The 17,884-nt window shown below is 29.5% G+C and overlaps 1 pseudogene; it reads left to right on the top strand.

Annotated features, from left to right (window-relative positions):
* The first annotated feature begins 6,724 nt into the window (after window positions 1-6,724).
* LOC106760773 lies at window positions 6,725-17,884 on the top strand (annotated as a pseudogene).

The following is a 17,884-nucleotide window of genomic DNA, read 5'->3' as shown; positions in this document are numbered from 1 at the left end:
CTAAAAAAAATGCACATTCCATCATTTTTTAGTTATTATTTATATTCAATTTCTTTTATCTAATAATATGATATTAGGGTAGCAATATTATCAACAACAGTCACTAATTATCTAAAAAAATTTAAATTTCAAACCATCATCCAACATGATCCCGACAAGGAGAAAAAACATGTTTAAGAAACCAACAATTGATTAACAATTGATTAGCTTTGAGAAATAAACTATAAATAAGGACATGGTTATAAACTATCTTTCTTATGGTTTTTTGTCCTCTTGGTAGGTTAGTAGCATTATATATGTAGACTGCCTGTTTTCACAGGCTTTACTTATGCCGTTAGAACCACATAAAAGAAATTGCACAAGCTAAAATGTTTCTAAATGATTTTAGAAAATGACAACCACATATTAACAATCATTAGACCGTTAATTGGTGACAGCTGAAATGTAAATTATATCATTAAGTTAATGTAGTTTGTTATAATTACGAATTAGCAAATTTCATTATTTTCAGCTAAGAAGGGTTTCAATCAAGGATAAATCTCCATGTTAACATTTAAAGCATTGATGGTCGACCTTAATGGTTGGTCGGCTTCAACCATGTGATCGGCCAAGATTGTAGGTCTAGTAATCGGCCTAAGAATCATTCGGCTTGGGAAAAGTCGTTCGACTTAGATGGTCATCTTAGGAAGAGCCGTTTGACATATGGAGTAGAGAGGACCATGTGGTACTTCGGTTTAGAAAGAATTCTTCGACTTGGATGATCGTCCTAAGAAGAACCGTTTAGCATATGGGATAAGGAGGACCCTACGGTACACTTCCTTTTCAGTATTAGACTTATACATCATTCCTTTCGATGTATTTGGCAATGATGTTTGCTTCCTTTCCAATGTAGAGTTATACATCATTCCTATCTGCTTATTGGGAAAATGATGATAATGTTCGAACTACACTTAATGTTCGCAACGTGAGTTCATTCAACTCACACTGGTTTTGATTCTCTTTACACATGCTAATTAACTACTTTATATAATATAAGAATTACAAATGCATGCATTACAGGGAAGTATAGGAACATGGACTCGTTGTCATCTTGACGAACGTTTCAAGGTGGATATTTCAAACAGCATTAAATATCACGCAAATCTTAGTATAAAAGGCTATCGTTCACTAATATACAGGTTAATGTTTCTTTTTTATGTTCTCATGTATTGCATAAGGTAAAACTATACAATAAATTAACTATATATAATTCAAATTTCTTGAGGCAAAAAATAGTGTGTGTAAATCTTTGGTAGTTTTTTGTTTTATTATTTTTTACTCCAATAATTTCGGGCTACACAGCTCCGATGTACAAATCAGAAGAATGTTTTGAAATGTTCAGCAGATGGATTTCTAAAAGGGCTTTGTAAGAAAATAAAACGAAGACCATTTACAATCATGCCAAGGACCGAATTTAGTTGTTTCCTAATAAATGTGTTTTTATGAACCCAAATATAGTATTATACCTTTTAAATATAAAAGGAGGGACTAAGTAACTCTATTGAGTAATGTTTTAATTTTTAATAGTCCTTTTAAAAAAATAATATGATATTTATTTCCATTATTATATTTAGTTGCGAGTTAATTATAAATGGCAGTATTTGTGTCAAATCCAGATGAGTTAATACACAATGTTTATCACTAAATAACCTAATAAATGTATTTGTTACTAAAGAAAAGTTATCAACTTTATTTCATTACCCATTATCACAAATATTGATATATTGAAATTAATAATTTTTTATTTATTATAATCTTAATAAACAATTTAGTTGAGGGGTCTTGCTTCCTTAACTTGTTTAGGTCATATACATTGATTATGAATTATGTGAATACTAATTTTGTTACTTCATTTTTTACATAGCAATCTAAATAATTGAAGTTAACATTGATTAATTTATTCTTTGTATATTCTTATTATTTTCACTTTACATCAATACAATGTAATATATTTCAAATTTGATTTGTAATATTATAATTATTACATCAATACAAAATCTGTATTTTGCCACCATTATTTCTTGTTCCATTACAAATTATCTTCTTTTCCCTCAATCCCCTCGCCGCCCCTATTATCGTCACCCACCACTCTTTTCCCTATCTTTGCTTTCCATTGCAAAAGTGAAAGGTCTGTGTTTTTTTCTTAAGTTTTTATATCTGGAGATGCAATGCTTTTGTTATTTTTTTTTCAGGATTTTAGTTATTCACGTCATACTCTAAACATTTGGAAGCTCGGTTACAATTAGTTTCACGCTCTCTGGTTCATAAAAGTTTAAATTTCTCTTTTATATATGTTTCTTATATATTTTTTTATATATTTGTATTAAAATATTTTTTTATGTTTAATATGTTTTTGGGCATGTTTGACATGTCATATTATTTGTTTTTTTATAATTCGTAATTATATGTGCTTATACGTTATTATGAGTTTAGGGTTTAGGAAACCCTCGGTTACAATTAGTTTCAGGCTTTTCTTATATTTTTTTTTATATTTAATATGTTTTTGGGCATGTTTGACATATGTCATATTATTTGTTTTTTATAATTCGTAATTATATGTGCTTATACGATATTATGAGAATTGTTATTGTTAGGAGTGGAGTTTAAGCTTAACTTAATTCCACAAAATCAATTTGTAAAGTGAGGTTTAGATTCACTTATATACACTTAAATGACCTCATCTCTAGTCGATACGGGACTTGTAACAGATATTGAATTAGCTTTAGTTTTCATTTTGAGATTACTTAGCAATCATTATAAATAGCTCCATTAAATACACATACTTTTCAACAATAATAACCAATAGCTCAATCAAGCACACAGTACGACATCATACAAAAACAACACAACAACAAATCCAAACAACATAACATCATACAAAATAGTATGACTGTAAGATTCCAAAATAAATATGATAAATATTTCTTTTCTTGCATAACTCAGTTAGCAAGAATTTCTTGTTATATGATAAATACTTTGATATTGAAGTATTAAGAATATGATTTTAGTATTTTATTAGTATTTTCATTCAGACGTGAATTAAACATGTTATTTTAATTGAACTAATCTTCACTACATCGCATGCTGTTACCACCAAATGAGACTTTACTTACCTTAAATATTTTGTTTATGGTGCAGGTTTTATTATTGTGTTTCTGGGAGAAATTAGCCAAAGGTTACAATTCTTAAATAAAGAATCACTTTACACACCCTCACTTATATTTTTTTAAGTGGAGAATTCATGTATTGCTTTCACGGTGATGATTCATATTGAATGGATGTATAACAAACCAAACTATCAATTAATACATCACTTTAAGTTATTTAAAGTTGCATCTTAATTGTCACATGGGTGGTACATCTTACTCTCTCATCCATGAACTTCCCTTTTAGTGCAGATTTTTCTGGTTTTATTTTTTTACTGGATGTTAAACTTCTTTTCGGCTAAGAGATGCAGTGTTATTGCTCTCACTCATCTTTAATCCATGAACAACATGATAATTCCTAACACAAGTAGCTTAATTTAATGAGAACTACAAAGGCACTAATACAAAAAATAGTGTACAGAGTTGAATATTTTAAGCCTTTCACATCGAGTTCGAGATTGACGTCATATCAGAAGACGTTAAATAGATGTCGAATTTAAAAAATTCGACATTAAATTAACGTCGAATTTAGTCAATATTCGATGTTAAATTAACATTGAATTTTGTCAATATTCGATGTCAATCATTTTTTTTTGTTTATTTAATTAATTATGATCCTTTTTTACTATTCTACGAGTCCTGAAAAGTAGAAAAACAACAAATTTTAATTTTTGGTATTTTATAAAGCATGAACTATAAACATGTAGTGTAGTTTCAACAACAAACAATAACCAATAACAAACAAATCCAATCAAACAACAACAACAACAACAACAAACAAGTTCAACCAAACAACAACAACAAACCAGTTGAACCAAAAAAACGACAAACAAGTTCAACAATTAAGTTCTCCAAAACGAAAATGAAAACTAACCTTCAAAAGGTGGGTTCATCGGAATAAAATGTCGTCACTAATGAGAGAGAGAGAGCAGAATGCGCCTATGAAGGACAAAAACACAAAAATAATCAGTCAAAACAAACAAAAATCATACATAAAGTAGTTAATTAACATACATTTGTATCAAATGAAAGAAAGGTTACATGTGATGGTCATCAAACTTCGTTCGACAAAAGTTTGAGAAGAAAAAAACGTCTCGCGTGCTAAGATAAAGTGAATGAATTTTCAATCTCTCGCTCAAATTTTTATTGAATTCACTAACCTTTTGATGTCAAAGGTTGGGGCATTCGACGTTTTATAACCTTTTACGTCGAATTACAATTCTAAACGACGTTTAACAATTGCATTTATTTACAAAACTGCCACCGATCATTTTTAACGTTGGCTATTCAGTTGTTGGATGTTAAACGCATGACATTATACATATTTTTGCACTAGTGAGGACCTGCAGAACGTTTTAGTACAACATCATTTAAATCTGGTTTTGGTTTTTATAATATAATATGCAAAGAAATTCTGTTTGGACATGCCTGGTTCACGAGCCTTGAGGTCATGGTTGAACTAGTAATTTCTGTTTAGTTTGAAATGTTTTTGATATAGTGCTATTAATTGTATGGTTGCATCTTGAAAAGAAGTGGGATATGTTTGAATCAATTGAAATTTAACGAATAACTGAGTTGGAAAGTTAAATATAAGGATATAATGTGTGTGGGGTAAGTTGGTATTGTTGGAATTATCTTTAAATTCTGAAACGGTAGAAGACATGTTATAATGTCAGATGATAGTATGTACTAGTGGTACAATTTTTCTTTATATTGAAATGATTGATTTAGTTAAATTCGAACTTTTGGCCTCGGTTCAAAAAATCCGAAGCAGTAAAGAAAAAAAAAAGTCTATTGTCTCAATTCTGGTTTTAACCAAGATCTTAATCCTTAAAAATAATTGATTTAAGGGTTCTATGACCTCAGTTGGGGTTTCGAGACAATATACCCTTTTTTTCCTTAGTTCTTAACAAAACTGTTTTCTAAAGTATGTTTTTCTTAAAACGGAATTGTTTGCTTCTGCAAACATTCCATAACATATATACCAAAATACAAACCGAGAAACAAACATGTAATTTGAAGTTTTAAAAAAATATTTGCATTACATAAAGAGACTTTAACTTTCATTATGTTAATTTTACAAAACAAAAACATAAAAAACTTAAAACGAAACTAAACTTGAAGGTTGAAGGTGGCTTATATGCTAAAACAAAATGAAATAAACATCAAAAAGCACCTGTGCACAAAATTAATCGATAAAAATGAAAAACAATGATAGATAAACATTTAATCAACGAAAAACTAAAGAAAAAATGAAAGAAATGGAAGATGGTGATTTGAAAGGCGTGGAGAGAGAGTAGTGGTGCATAGGAGATACAAATGTTTCAAATGTGCAAGAAACTTTGTTTACGAAATTTAATCCTCAAAACATGTTATTACCTCGGTTATAATATTAATTGAGACGATAAGGCTTTATGGCCTTGGTTCTTTTAAGAACTGCTATCTAAAGCATCTCAAAAGAATTAAAAAAAGTTATTTTTGTTATTTTATGCCTTTATGGTCTTGGTTCTCTAAACAACGAGATTATAAACACTTTAGGTCTCGGTTATCTGTGAATCTAGACATATATGTTTGTGATATTGCGTCACACTTTATGCCTCGGTTGCAATGGAACATATGTCAAATCTGGGAGGTAAAATCCATATTTTTTAGTAGTGAAACACGATTTTTTTTTTTTTTAAATCTGTTTTGGTATGTGGCAAATAAGATAAAGTTAAAGTGTAAGACATTGATTCTGGTATTTTAAAATTAAGAAAAATGGGATAAGAGTTTAGAATAAATTCTGATCAATATAGTTAGTCCTCTTCTTCTCTGCTTATGGGAGACAAGTATTGAAGACTCTCCAATTTGAAGGTGTGAGATAACTTGGAGTGTTTGGAAGGAAGTAAACGACATCTAGATCATAAAAAAAAAAATTAAATAAAATTCTAGATCATAAAAAAGGAAATCCTTTTAGAAAAAACCGTATTTATTTCAATAATCAAATAAAATATTAATAAAATTCTAAATTTTATAAAACCCTTATATTAAAGGAAAAAATATCTTAAAAATAGAACTCACAATTAATAACAAGTCCATATAATAAATCTTGTAATTTAACACCACATATCTAAAGTGACTGAGTTTGTCCACCAATTATCAAACCTACTAACAAACCTACCCCACCTTGTAAGAAAATAATACACCAAAGTCACAGTTATTAAAGCCTTCAAATTCAACAAAAGCTGGATTTGATTTATCGAATACACAGGTTGCCCTACATGAACATGCAGTTATATATATTAAGTGACTGATTATCAAACCTCCAGCTAAAATCCAATAAAAAAAAGCTGAAAACTGCGTAAAATCAAATCTTATGGTCTAATATTTTGAAGAATCCAACTTTTAGGCATGCATTAGATTGGCTTAAAAACTGGATTTGATTTATCGAATTGACAGGTTGGCCTACATGAACATGCATGCATGCAGTTGAAGGAAAATATATACGGATTGAAATATACACATATTGGCCTACATGAACATTCAGTTTCTGTCGTTTATCTCAATTCTCGGCTCACCAGGAAAGTTCTAAAAGCTAGCTCCATCTATATAAACCATGAGAGTGATGAGAGAAAAGGTTGAGAAAAGAGCATAAAAAATGGGAAAGTTGAACTCAAGTCTCATTTCTTCAGATTTGNTTCAGCGTGGTATTCTACTTTTCCTACTTCTTTTATCACAGTATTCCATTAAACCTGCATCTTGTGCCTCGAGAGTGAAGTTCCTTCCAGGATTCGAGGGACNCCTTCCTTTTNTTCTTGAAACTGGGTAACTTCAACTCTTATTGCTAACTATATACTAATCCTATTTATGCTTTTAAGTTTTGGGTTATGAGATTGAAAGCATTTGATTATATGAAAGGTATGTGGGAGTGGGAGAATCATAAGATGTCCAAACATTTTATTACTTCATTGAGTCAGATAACAACCCTAAGGAAGATCCTCTCATCCTTTGGCTAACCGGTGGCCCTGGTTGCTCAGGCCTAAGTGGCATTTTTATTGAAATAGGTAACACCGTTTATTTTCCTTTTCATTTTGCGCTTAGAAAGAGGCAAAACTATGTTTACTCTGTATGGGTGATACAGGTCCGCTTGCAATAAAACGGGAGGAGTACAATGGAGGTGTACCCAACTTGATCCTCAGGAATCAATCATGGAACAAGGTTCAAGTCTACATTGTGATAAAATTACAGTAAAAAAATAAATATTTATTAAAAACTTATGACTTTTTTAAATTTCATATAGAAAAAAGGAAAAATACATTTTCTGCTTTGAAATTCAGTCTTTCTTATGGTTTTTTTGTCTTCTTGGTAGGTTAGTAACATTATATATGTAGACTTGCCAGTTTTTACAGGCTTTACTTATGCCAGAACTGAACTTGCTGCTCAAAGTAGTGATAAGTTGTTAGCTCATCAAGTCCATCAATTTCTAAGGAAGGTATTTATCCAAATTTTATTTCTTTATTTTAGAATACATTTGTTAGTCAATCATAATCATGTTTAATTGTTTGTAGTGGTTAATTGATCATCCAAAATTTTTGTCAAACGAAGTTTACATTGCTGGTGATTCATATTCTGGCATTCCCGTTCCAGCAATTGTTCTAGAAATTGCACAAGGTAAAATGTTTCTAAATTATTTTAAAAAATTAGAACCTCCCATTAACAATCATTAGACCGTTCTGAAATGTAATTTATATCATTAAGTTACTGTAGTTTGTTATAATTACGTATTAGCAAATTTCATAACTTTCAGCTAATGAAGAAGGGTTTCAACCAAGGATAAATATACAGGTTAGCATTTTAAATTATTGTTTCATGCTATATGTTTTTAAATTAGAGTTGTAATGTATGTGCGTGGAAAATTATCATTAGTTACTTTTATTATTTTTTTATTTTAAATTATTTATAATTTGAAATTAAAAATTTAATTTAAGCACTAATTTTTTAATAGTTAAAATTTTTGTAATTAATTAAGGTTAAAATTTAATATACACTTTAAATCACAAAACAATTATAACTTTTTATTTATAATAAAGAATATCTTAGATATCAACATTTTTTAATTTATAAAATAATATTTAAGTTTGTCCGTGATTAATTATTTTTTTTATATCGGATTTTGTTGTACTGTTATGAAAAAAAACTTAAGTTTATTTCTACTATGATGAAACTATAAAAAGTTAAACTAAAATGGATATTCAAAGTAGTATAAACAAAAAAAAAAATATCTTCATAATCAACAATAACAAGATAAAAAAATATTAAAAAGAATGATTTTAAAAAGAAAACACTCTCATTCTAAAAAGTAAGTCGTGATTCAACATTAATTTTAGTATAACATTGCTTTGAAAATACTAATAGACAAAAATCTTAAAATAATGAAATACATCCACAACATAAAATAGCTTTATTAAAATTACCATTATTAATGATAAAAGGTTTTGAATAGTCATTAATTACAATAAACGGAAAATAAGTTTTAATTTTAGTTTTGGTGATCACAAAAATGACCAAGTTCAATGAGCCAAAGTTTCTTTTGATAAAGACTCAATGATGTAGATATTAATAAAAGAATATACTATATCTTCAACTTTTGTAATCAAGAAAAAAAAAAGAGAGAAAGAAATAAAAAGAAATTCTTTTTTCTCGCTCTAGGATTATCTGAAGAAAATTTAGTGAAACGAAGTTAGACATCAAAATAAACAATTCTAATAATAAATAGTATTAGGATAACAAATGAGAAAAAGTATGGGATAAGAAATATTAACTTAGCATGGTAAAAAAAATTAATTTGCGCTCGTTTTTTAATACAATATGTCAAATCAACTAAATGTAATTAGAATTTGTAGATCAATATCACCCACCACGGTTGAAGAGAAGTGAATCGAGTTGACTCACCAACTCACCTATTTAATTTAATTATTTATTATTTTGTATTTTAATATTATTAGTTAACATTTTTTTTATGTATTATAAATGAGAATAAAGAAAAAGATGTTTCAAAAAAGCAAAATATTATTAATTTATCCATGACTCTAATCTAATAAATGGGTAAATGACACAAAAATTATTAATATTATAAACTTACTTTTGGGTTTATTTTTGGATACATTTGAGTTATATGTTAATTTTTTATTTTGAAATGTTTTTCGAGTTTAACACCATTTTAGAACGAAATTATTTAAATTTGAATTAAAAAAATTGTAATTTCTTTTGGACTTAAAAAAAACTTTTAATTAAGTGAATAACTGAGTCATCCCGTTTAACCTATCAACCTTTGTGGGGCGGACCGAATTCAAATTTTTTCAGTTTACTAATAAATGAGTCGGGTTAGATTAACTCACTAAATGGTCAATCCATGATGGACTAGGCCGGATTGGCCCAGATAACCCATTTTGACAGCATTAATCCAAAGCTTATCAATATTAATATTTTTTTTTAAACTGTACAAAACTTTCTTTTAAAGATATATATATATATATAATATCTATATTTTGAACTCTTTTTATAATAACAAAATCCCATTGATGACCTATTTAATTTGGTACTCTTTGTAATATAGTAGAATGCGTCATGAAAAAGCTGGAAAAAAGATTCTCAAGAAAAGCTAAAAAAGGAATTGTGTAACAAATGAAAAGAATTATTTATTTTTTAATAATAAAAGATGAATTTTTATATAACAACTTCTTTTCTCACAATGAAGCGTTTTTTCTTTAGGGATACATTTTGGGGAATCCAATAACAACTAGAAGGGACCGAAACTATGAAATCCCTTTTGCTCATGGAGTGGGACTTATTTCTGATGAATTATATGAGGTGATTTAATTTTATTATAATTCATGAATTTCTATTTTTAAGGATTGTACTCAATAAAAAAAAAAAAAATCAAAGACTAAGGAATTCTCTTAATTTATTAATAGTCACTACAAAAAAATTGTAAAGGAAACTACATAGATGTGGACTCCGAAGATGTATTATGCTATAAAGATATGGACTCATTCATTAAGGTATGCATTCTCTCTTTTTTTTCTATCCCTTCTTTTCTTATAAAATTTTGGTGACTAGAATTTTTAATGAAATAATAAAAAAAATCATAAGGTCAACTATTGTTTCTATTAGAATTTTAAGAGAAAATAAAGGTAGTTATTATGTTAGTGTAATGTAGTAAATATAAGTTGTAACAAATAGTTTTGCAAATAATGAATAATGTGGAGGAGGAGGAGTTTATATTCATCTTTCATGTATGTTAGAATAAGTGGCTTTACCTATTTATATACTTGAACCATTAATTCTATTATTTTTTTAGATTATTTTAGATCTTCTTAACTTTTGTAATTATCTTATTATTTCAATTTTAGGTTTTATTTATTATTTATCTTTCTAGAATAATTTTTTTAATATTTCAGACTGTGACGTGTAATTAATTAACTTAAAAAAAACGACTTTTGATACTATTCTATGAAAAATTAAATACTATTTATTATTGTAAAAATAATTAAAATAATGTGAAAATAACAAATAATCTAACTACATCTTATAATAATGTTTAGAAATTTCCAAATTAATATACTATTGTTTTAAATATATTTCAAAATTTCTTCATAAGATTTCCCCACGCGACTTTTCACTCTAAAAATAGTATCAACATGATCCATAACATCATCTTCCATATAATGATACGGGTTATAAGATTATCACACAAACACAAATAAACAAAAATGAGCTAACCAGAAAATAGTATAAGATAGTAAACAAAATTTGCACTCACCCACACTATTCAAATAATCCATTCCAATCCACGAAATTACATCACATTTGTGAAACACCATAACACATTACCACCAAGTGATACTACACTACATCACACGAAATCACATCACCACCAAGTGATATCAAACAATATCACACAAAACCACATCACAGTCAATTTATATTACTTTTTATCTATTTTCTATTTTATATATGTTGGATCGACACTTTTACAATTTTAGATTATTTTATGCTTTCTTAACTTTTAGAACTATCTAGAATTATATCTAGAATTATATAGTTTCAATTTCTAGATTTATCTATTATTTACTTATGGTTCTAAGAGAATTTAAGTTTTCTTGTAACTCTTAGAAAACTGTATCCAATTTAAGAATTTCATGATAAAAACATAATAAAATAAAATTGATCTAAACATGTTATATTATTATCATAGTAACACATTCAGATTAAGACTAATGTGCAATAATGTGCATACCTTCTGCCATTGCAATTTCGTAATCCCAACATAGAGACAACTTTGTTTTCTAAACCTTAACTCACTCAAAACTTAATGGTGTGTTTTTCTGAATAGAGGAGTAGGCTTAGTGATCAAAACTGAGAGTAACTCATTTCCTTTATATAAAGTCTGGCCATCACAGGTTCAAAAATAATAGGTTGGGCTTTACCTTCAAACAATATAATAACTGCTCCATAACCTCTATGCAGTCATGAAGAATAAAAATAATGGCTTAATGGACCACTTTATGTTCCTTAAAAATAGAAACTTAAAATGCTACAATATTTATTCTATAATTAAAATAATGCTAACATTCTCCCACTTGGTCCATTTAGCCAATTATTAACCACAATAAGTGACAAAATATATACGAGTCATGGCGATAGGTCCTTTGATAGTGAGTGTTATCTTCCATGTACCACAATATATATTTCTATCAACATTAGCTCTCAACTTAATACATAAACCATATGTTTATGCTAGATCAAAACTAAATGATATCTTCTCAAAATAAATGTGCACAAAAACATATGAGAAAAACATCAAACTGAATAAGAGTTTCATTGAAAATAACAAATGTACTGATAATGAAATTACATCATGGAACCAAATCCCATTTGCACTACATGATTCTTAAAATTCTTTAGTGGCATGCCTTTAGTTAAAGGATCAACAATCATCAACTCAGTGCTTACGTGTTCAATGACCACTTTCTTTTCCTTAACATGTTCTCTGATGGCTAAGTATTTGATGTCAATGTGCTTACTTCGACATCCACTTTATTGTTCTTAGCCATAAACACCGCAACAGAGTTGTCACAGTACAACTTTAATGGCCTATAAATAGAGTCCACAACTCCAAGCCCATAAATGAAACTCTTTAACCATACACCATGCGAGGTAGCCTCAAAACAAGAAATGAACTCAGCTTCCATAGTAGAAGTAGCAGTTAATGTCTGCTTGGCACTTCTCCAAGATACAGCTCCATCAACTGGCATAAAAAATGTAACCAGATGTTGACTTTCATGAATCAACGTAGCCATCATAGTCTGAATCGGAGTAGCCAATCACTTCCAAACATTCAGTTCGTCTATATATAAGCATGTAATCTTTTGTCCCTTGAAGATATCTCATTACCTTCTTTGCAGCATTCCAGTGGTCAACACCTAGATTACTTTGATATCTTCCCAAAACTCCAACAACATATGCAATGTCAGGTCTAGTGCAAACCTGTGCATACATAAGGCCTCCAATTGCTGAAGCATATGGAATATTCTTCATGTGTTCCCACTCAAAATAATTTTTTGAACATTGATTCAAATTGAGTTTATCACCCTTCACGATGGGAGATACACTTAGTGAACAATTCTTCATGTTAAACCTCTCTAAAACTTTGTTGATATAGGTCTCTTGAGACAAATCCAAATTGCCTCGAGATCCTTCCCTATGGATCTTAATGCCAATGACATACGATGCCTCTCCCATATCCTTCATGCCAAAGTTCTTTGAGAGAAATTGTTTCACTTCATATAGCAAACCCTTATTGTTGGTTGCAAGCAAAATATCATCCACATATAAAACAAGGAAACAAATCTTACTCCACTGACCCTTTGGTATATATACGCAGCCGTCTTTAGTGCTTCAGTCCACAAGAATTGAGGAATTTTTGAATTACTCCTCACACTTCTCACCATGTCCATTAAAGTTCTGTTCCTTCTTTCTGCCACGCCATTCTGATTTAGAGAACCAGGCATAGTGTATTGGGCAACAATTCCATGTTCTTGAAGAAACTTCACAAACGGACCAGGTGCTTGTCCATTCTCCGTGTATCTACCATAATACTCTCCACCTATCTGATCTCACAATTTTGATTTGTTTTCCGTATTGTAGCTCAACTTCAGCCTTAAAAATTTTAAAGGAATCCAAAGCTTCATCCTTAGGATGAAGTAAGTAGAGATACATATAATGTGAGTAGTCATCTATAAAGGTGATGAAGTATTTCGGACTACTTGCGTCCATATCCGGACAACAAATATCTGTATGAATAATTTCTAGTAAACTTGAACTCCTCTTAGCACCTCTTTTAGACTTGTTAGTTTGCTTAGCTTTTATGCAATCCACGCAAGTCTCAAAATCAGTAAAATCCAAAGTACTAAGTACTCCTTCATTGACTAATCGCTTAATTCTCTCAATGGAGATGTGTCACAATCTACGGTGCCATAAAACAGAAGAATTCTCATTCATAACACATCTTTTTAACCCGGTAGTAATGTGCATAGAATCATAAGCGATATCGTTTTGCAAAATAATGGAATAAAGACCATCACACAATTTACCAAAACAAAAAACTTTGGATTTATTCACTAAGGGAAAACCAAAATCTAAAAAATTAAATGAAAAATCCAAAGGTATAAGTTGTGAAACAGAAATCAAATTCTTAGAAAAACAAGGAACATAAAATGTCTTTTCCAAATGCAAACCAAAACCACTATTTAAAACTAAATTGCACGTTTCAATGGCCTCCACATGTGAACTCATCTTACTCCCTAAGTAGATATATTGCTCACTTCCCACTGGCCTCCTTAGGTTTTGCATACCCGGTAAGGTATTAGAAACATGGATTGTAGAACCAAAATCAATCCACCATGTGTTAGGATTAAAACTAGTCAAATTAGATTCATAACAGACAAAAGAAAATGGAGAATCTTTCTTATCAAGTCAATTCTTAAATTTTAAGCAGTCTTTCTTCATGTGTCCTTTCTTTTTACAAAAGAAACAGTTGGGCTCCTTCTTAATAATTGGCTTAGCAGGAATCTTTCCCTTCTTATTAACTTGGTTCTTCTTATTCTCAAAAGAAGTAGTCAAGTTCACCTTTCTTCTATTAATAGCCTTTCTTCTTCTTGAACACACATGGTCAATAATTCATTAATAGATCATTTATATTTATGTGTGTTGTAAGAGATTTTGAAGGGGGCATAATGGTGAGGCAAAGTGCACAAAATATAGTGTACCAGGAAAGAATCAGACATGGTAACTTCCAAAGCTTTTAGTTGAGCCACAATGTCCCTAATGCGCATGATATGATCACACACTCCCTTAATTCTGGTGAGCTTTAATGATGAAAACTGCATTATAAGGGTGCTGGCAAGAGATTTATTGGATGTCGTAAACTGCTCATCAATAGCCCTTAGTAAGTCTTTGACATTTTCATACTGGTCAACTGAACCTCGGATCCCAACGGAAATGTTGGTTTTTATGAACGTAAAGGAGAGACGATTTGACCTCTCCCATTTTTCATAAAGATCAATGGCATCTTGAGTGTTGGTCTCATTAATACCCGGTGGTTCTGGTTTTCTAATAGCATAGTCAATGTCCATGCAACCTAAATGAAGAAGAACTCTCTCCTTCCAAACATTATAATTATCTCCTTTCAACTCGGGAAAACCACACTTGATATCAGAAAAATTCACATATTGAAAAACTGCAAATTCAAAATTACATGCTTACTGTATAATTTGAGACTAAAATAAATGTCATGTTTTACCAATGCAAAACATGTCCATACTAATGAATCTATTAACATAAAACTTGCCAGTGGGCTAAAGTCTTATTGAATTAGACTCATTCTCTTAATGATAAAACTATCCAATTATGTTTCTTTTCTTAATTCCTGTGGGTAAATTAAGAAATATAATTTAATATTATCCTAATTAATCATATAAATATGAAAAAATTCTTGTGGGTAGATTTTATCATATTACATATAATTATTTACAACTAATGTTTCTCATTTAGCAAAACTTTATATACAATTTTATTTATTAAAGATGTTGTGGCTACTCTTTAATCTATTAAAACTATATTACTACTAAAACATTAATAATATAAATATTTACATAAAATTCTTAATATGCAAATATATTAATAATAATGCACATATTTGCATGTATAACAACAAATGTATACATACAAATAATATCCATAAAATATACATAATTAATTATTAATCGAAAGACATTAAAACATATATATATATATATATATATATATATATATATATATATCACGTTCAAAGATTAATTGTCTTTTACAAAGTCTGCAAATTTCCTAGAGGGAAAAGATGATGAGAGACACGCAGGGTTGAAAAGTAACAATACTGAAACAGGTCATGAATCGACCCAAAAACTGAGATGCAGAAACAAAGTTTCCTCTTTATATTAAAGAGATGAAGAAAAACAAAAGGATTTTCAAAATCCTGAAACGTGAAAGAAATAAAAAACGAACAGACAGAAATTGTTCATCGGCTTTAGACGGATCCTCTGGATCCAGTTTCAATTTTGTTTTCGCTTTTAAATATAAAAGCTCCGTTTAAGATTATAAAAAAAATTGTAATAAGGTTTAACGTTAATTTGGGAATTTTGTTTGGATTAAAAGCATCAAAATAATAAAGCCCATAAATCAAAAATCCAAATCAACGAAAACATGCAAGGCAGAGGAATGAAGAGGCTCTGATACCAAATGATACTAATAGAGCAGAGTAAAATTGATTTAAACATGTTATATTAACATCACAATAACACATTCAGATGAAGAACAATGGAAGCAAGAATGATAAAATAGCAGAGTATAAAATTGATCTAAACATGTTATATTATTATCACAGTAACACATTCAGATAAAGAACAACGAAAACAAAAATATGAAGAATAATGTGCAATAATGTACATACCTCCTGCCATTGCAATTGTGTAATCCCAACACAAAGACAACTTTGTTTTTTAAACCTTAACTCACTCAAAACTCGATGGTGTGTTCTTCTAAATAGAGGAGTAGGTTTAGTGATCAAAACTGAGAGTAATTCATTCCCTTTATATAAAGTCTGGCCGTTCAAAAATAATGGGCTGCACTTTACGTTCAAACAATATAATAACTGCTCCATAACCTGTATGTAGTCATAAAGGATAAAAATAATGATTTAATGGTTATGTTCCTTAAAAATAGAAACTTAAAATGCTATAATATTTATTTTATAATTAAAATAATGCTAACATTTCATTGCCACAGCTTGTATCAGGACTTTCTTATTACAATCTTTTGGAGCCGTTGTGTGAGTTCGATCATTATCTACCTCCTTTGAGAAGATCCCTAAATGAGAAATTTTCTGGAAAGCATTTCTTGAAAACTGATCTCGAACTGCCAAATGTAAAATGTCCGGTAATGTTCATGCCTTAATTATTACAATATGTTCTCTAATTACTGTTTCCTTTCCTTGTATTTGGCAATGATGTTTGCTTCCTTTCCATTATAGAGTTATACATCATTCTTATGTGCTTATTGGGCAAATGATGATAATGTTCGAACTGCACTTAATGTTCGCAAGGTGAGTTCATACAACTCACTGGTTTTGGTTTTCCTTTACACATGCTAACTACATTATATAACAATTACAAATGTATGTATTGTAGGGAAGTATAGAAACATGGATTCGTTGTTATCATGATGAACGTTTCAAGATCGATATTTCAAGCAGTGTTGAATATCACGCAAATCTTAGTAGAAAAGGCTATCGTTCACTAATATACAGGTCAATGTTCCTTCTTTATGCTCTCATGTATACAACAAATTAACTATAATTCAAATTTCTTGTGGCAAATAACAGTGGCGATCATGACTTGATTGCTCCTTTCTTGGGAACTCAAGAATGGATAAGATCATTAAACTACTCAATTGTTGATGATTGGAGGCCATGGAATTCAAATGGCCAAGTTGCAGGGTATAATTTTATAACTTTCTTTTTTTCTTACCATAATTTGAACCATATCTCTTAGTGAATTGTCTTCGAACAATACCATGCAGACGAAGAATGTAGTTATATCTAACCATGCTTAATATATATAAAAATAATAATTAAATATTGTAGTTAATATTTGTGTTTCCTGCATGTAGATACACAAGGACTTACTCCAATCAGATGACATTTGCAACTGTGAAGGCAAGTATCTCTTTCTCCTTGTTACACTTGTGCCTCATATATATATATATATATATATATATATATATATATATATATATATATGTATAGTGTCTGTAAATCTATGGTAGCTTTTTGTTTTATTATTTTTTATTCCAATAATTTCAGGGTGCGGGCCACAATGCTCCGACGTACAAACCGGAAGAATGTTTGGACATGTTGAGCCGATGGATATCTAAGAGGGCTTTGTAGGAAAATAAAACAAAGGCCATTTACTATGCTGCGAAGGATCGAATTTAGCTGTTTCTTAATAAATGTGTTTTTATGAACCAAAAATAGTATTATACCTTCTAAATATAAAAGGAGGGACTAAGTAACTCTATTGAGTAATGTTTTAAGTTTGAATAATCGCTTAAAAAACCAATATGAT

Source organism: Vigna radiata, chromosome 5 (genome assembly GCF_000741045.1).
Source record: "Vigna radiata var. radiata cultivar VC1973A chromosome 5, Vradiata_ver6, whole genome shotgun sequence".
NCBI lineage: Eukaryota > Viridiplantae > Streptophyta > Magnoliopsida > Fabales > Fabaceae > Vigna > Vigna radiata.
This window is presented reverse-complemented; position numbering and strand designations above follow the sequence as displayed.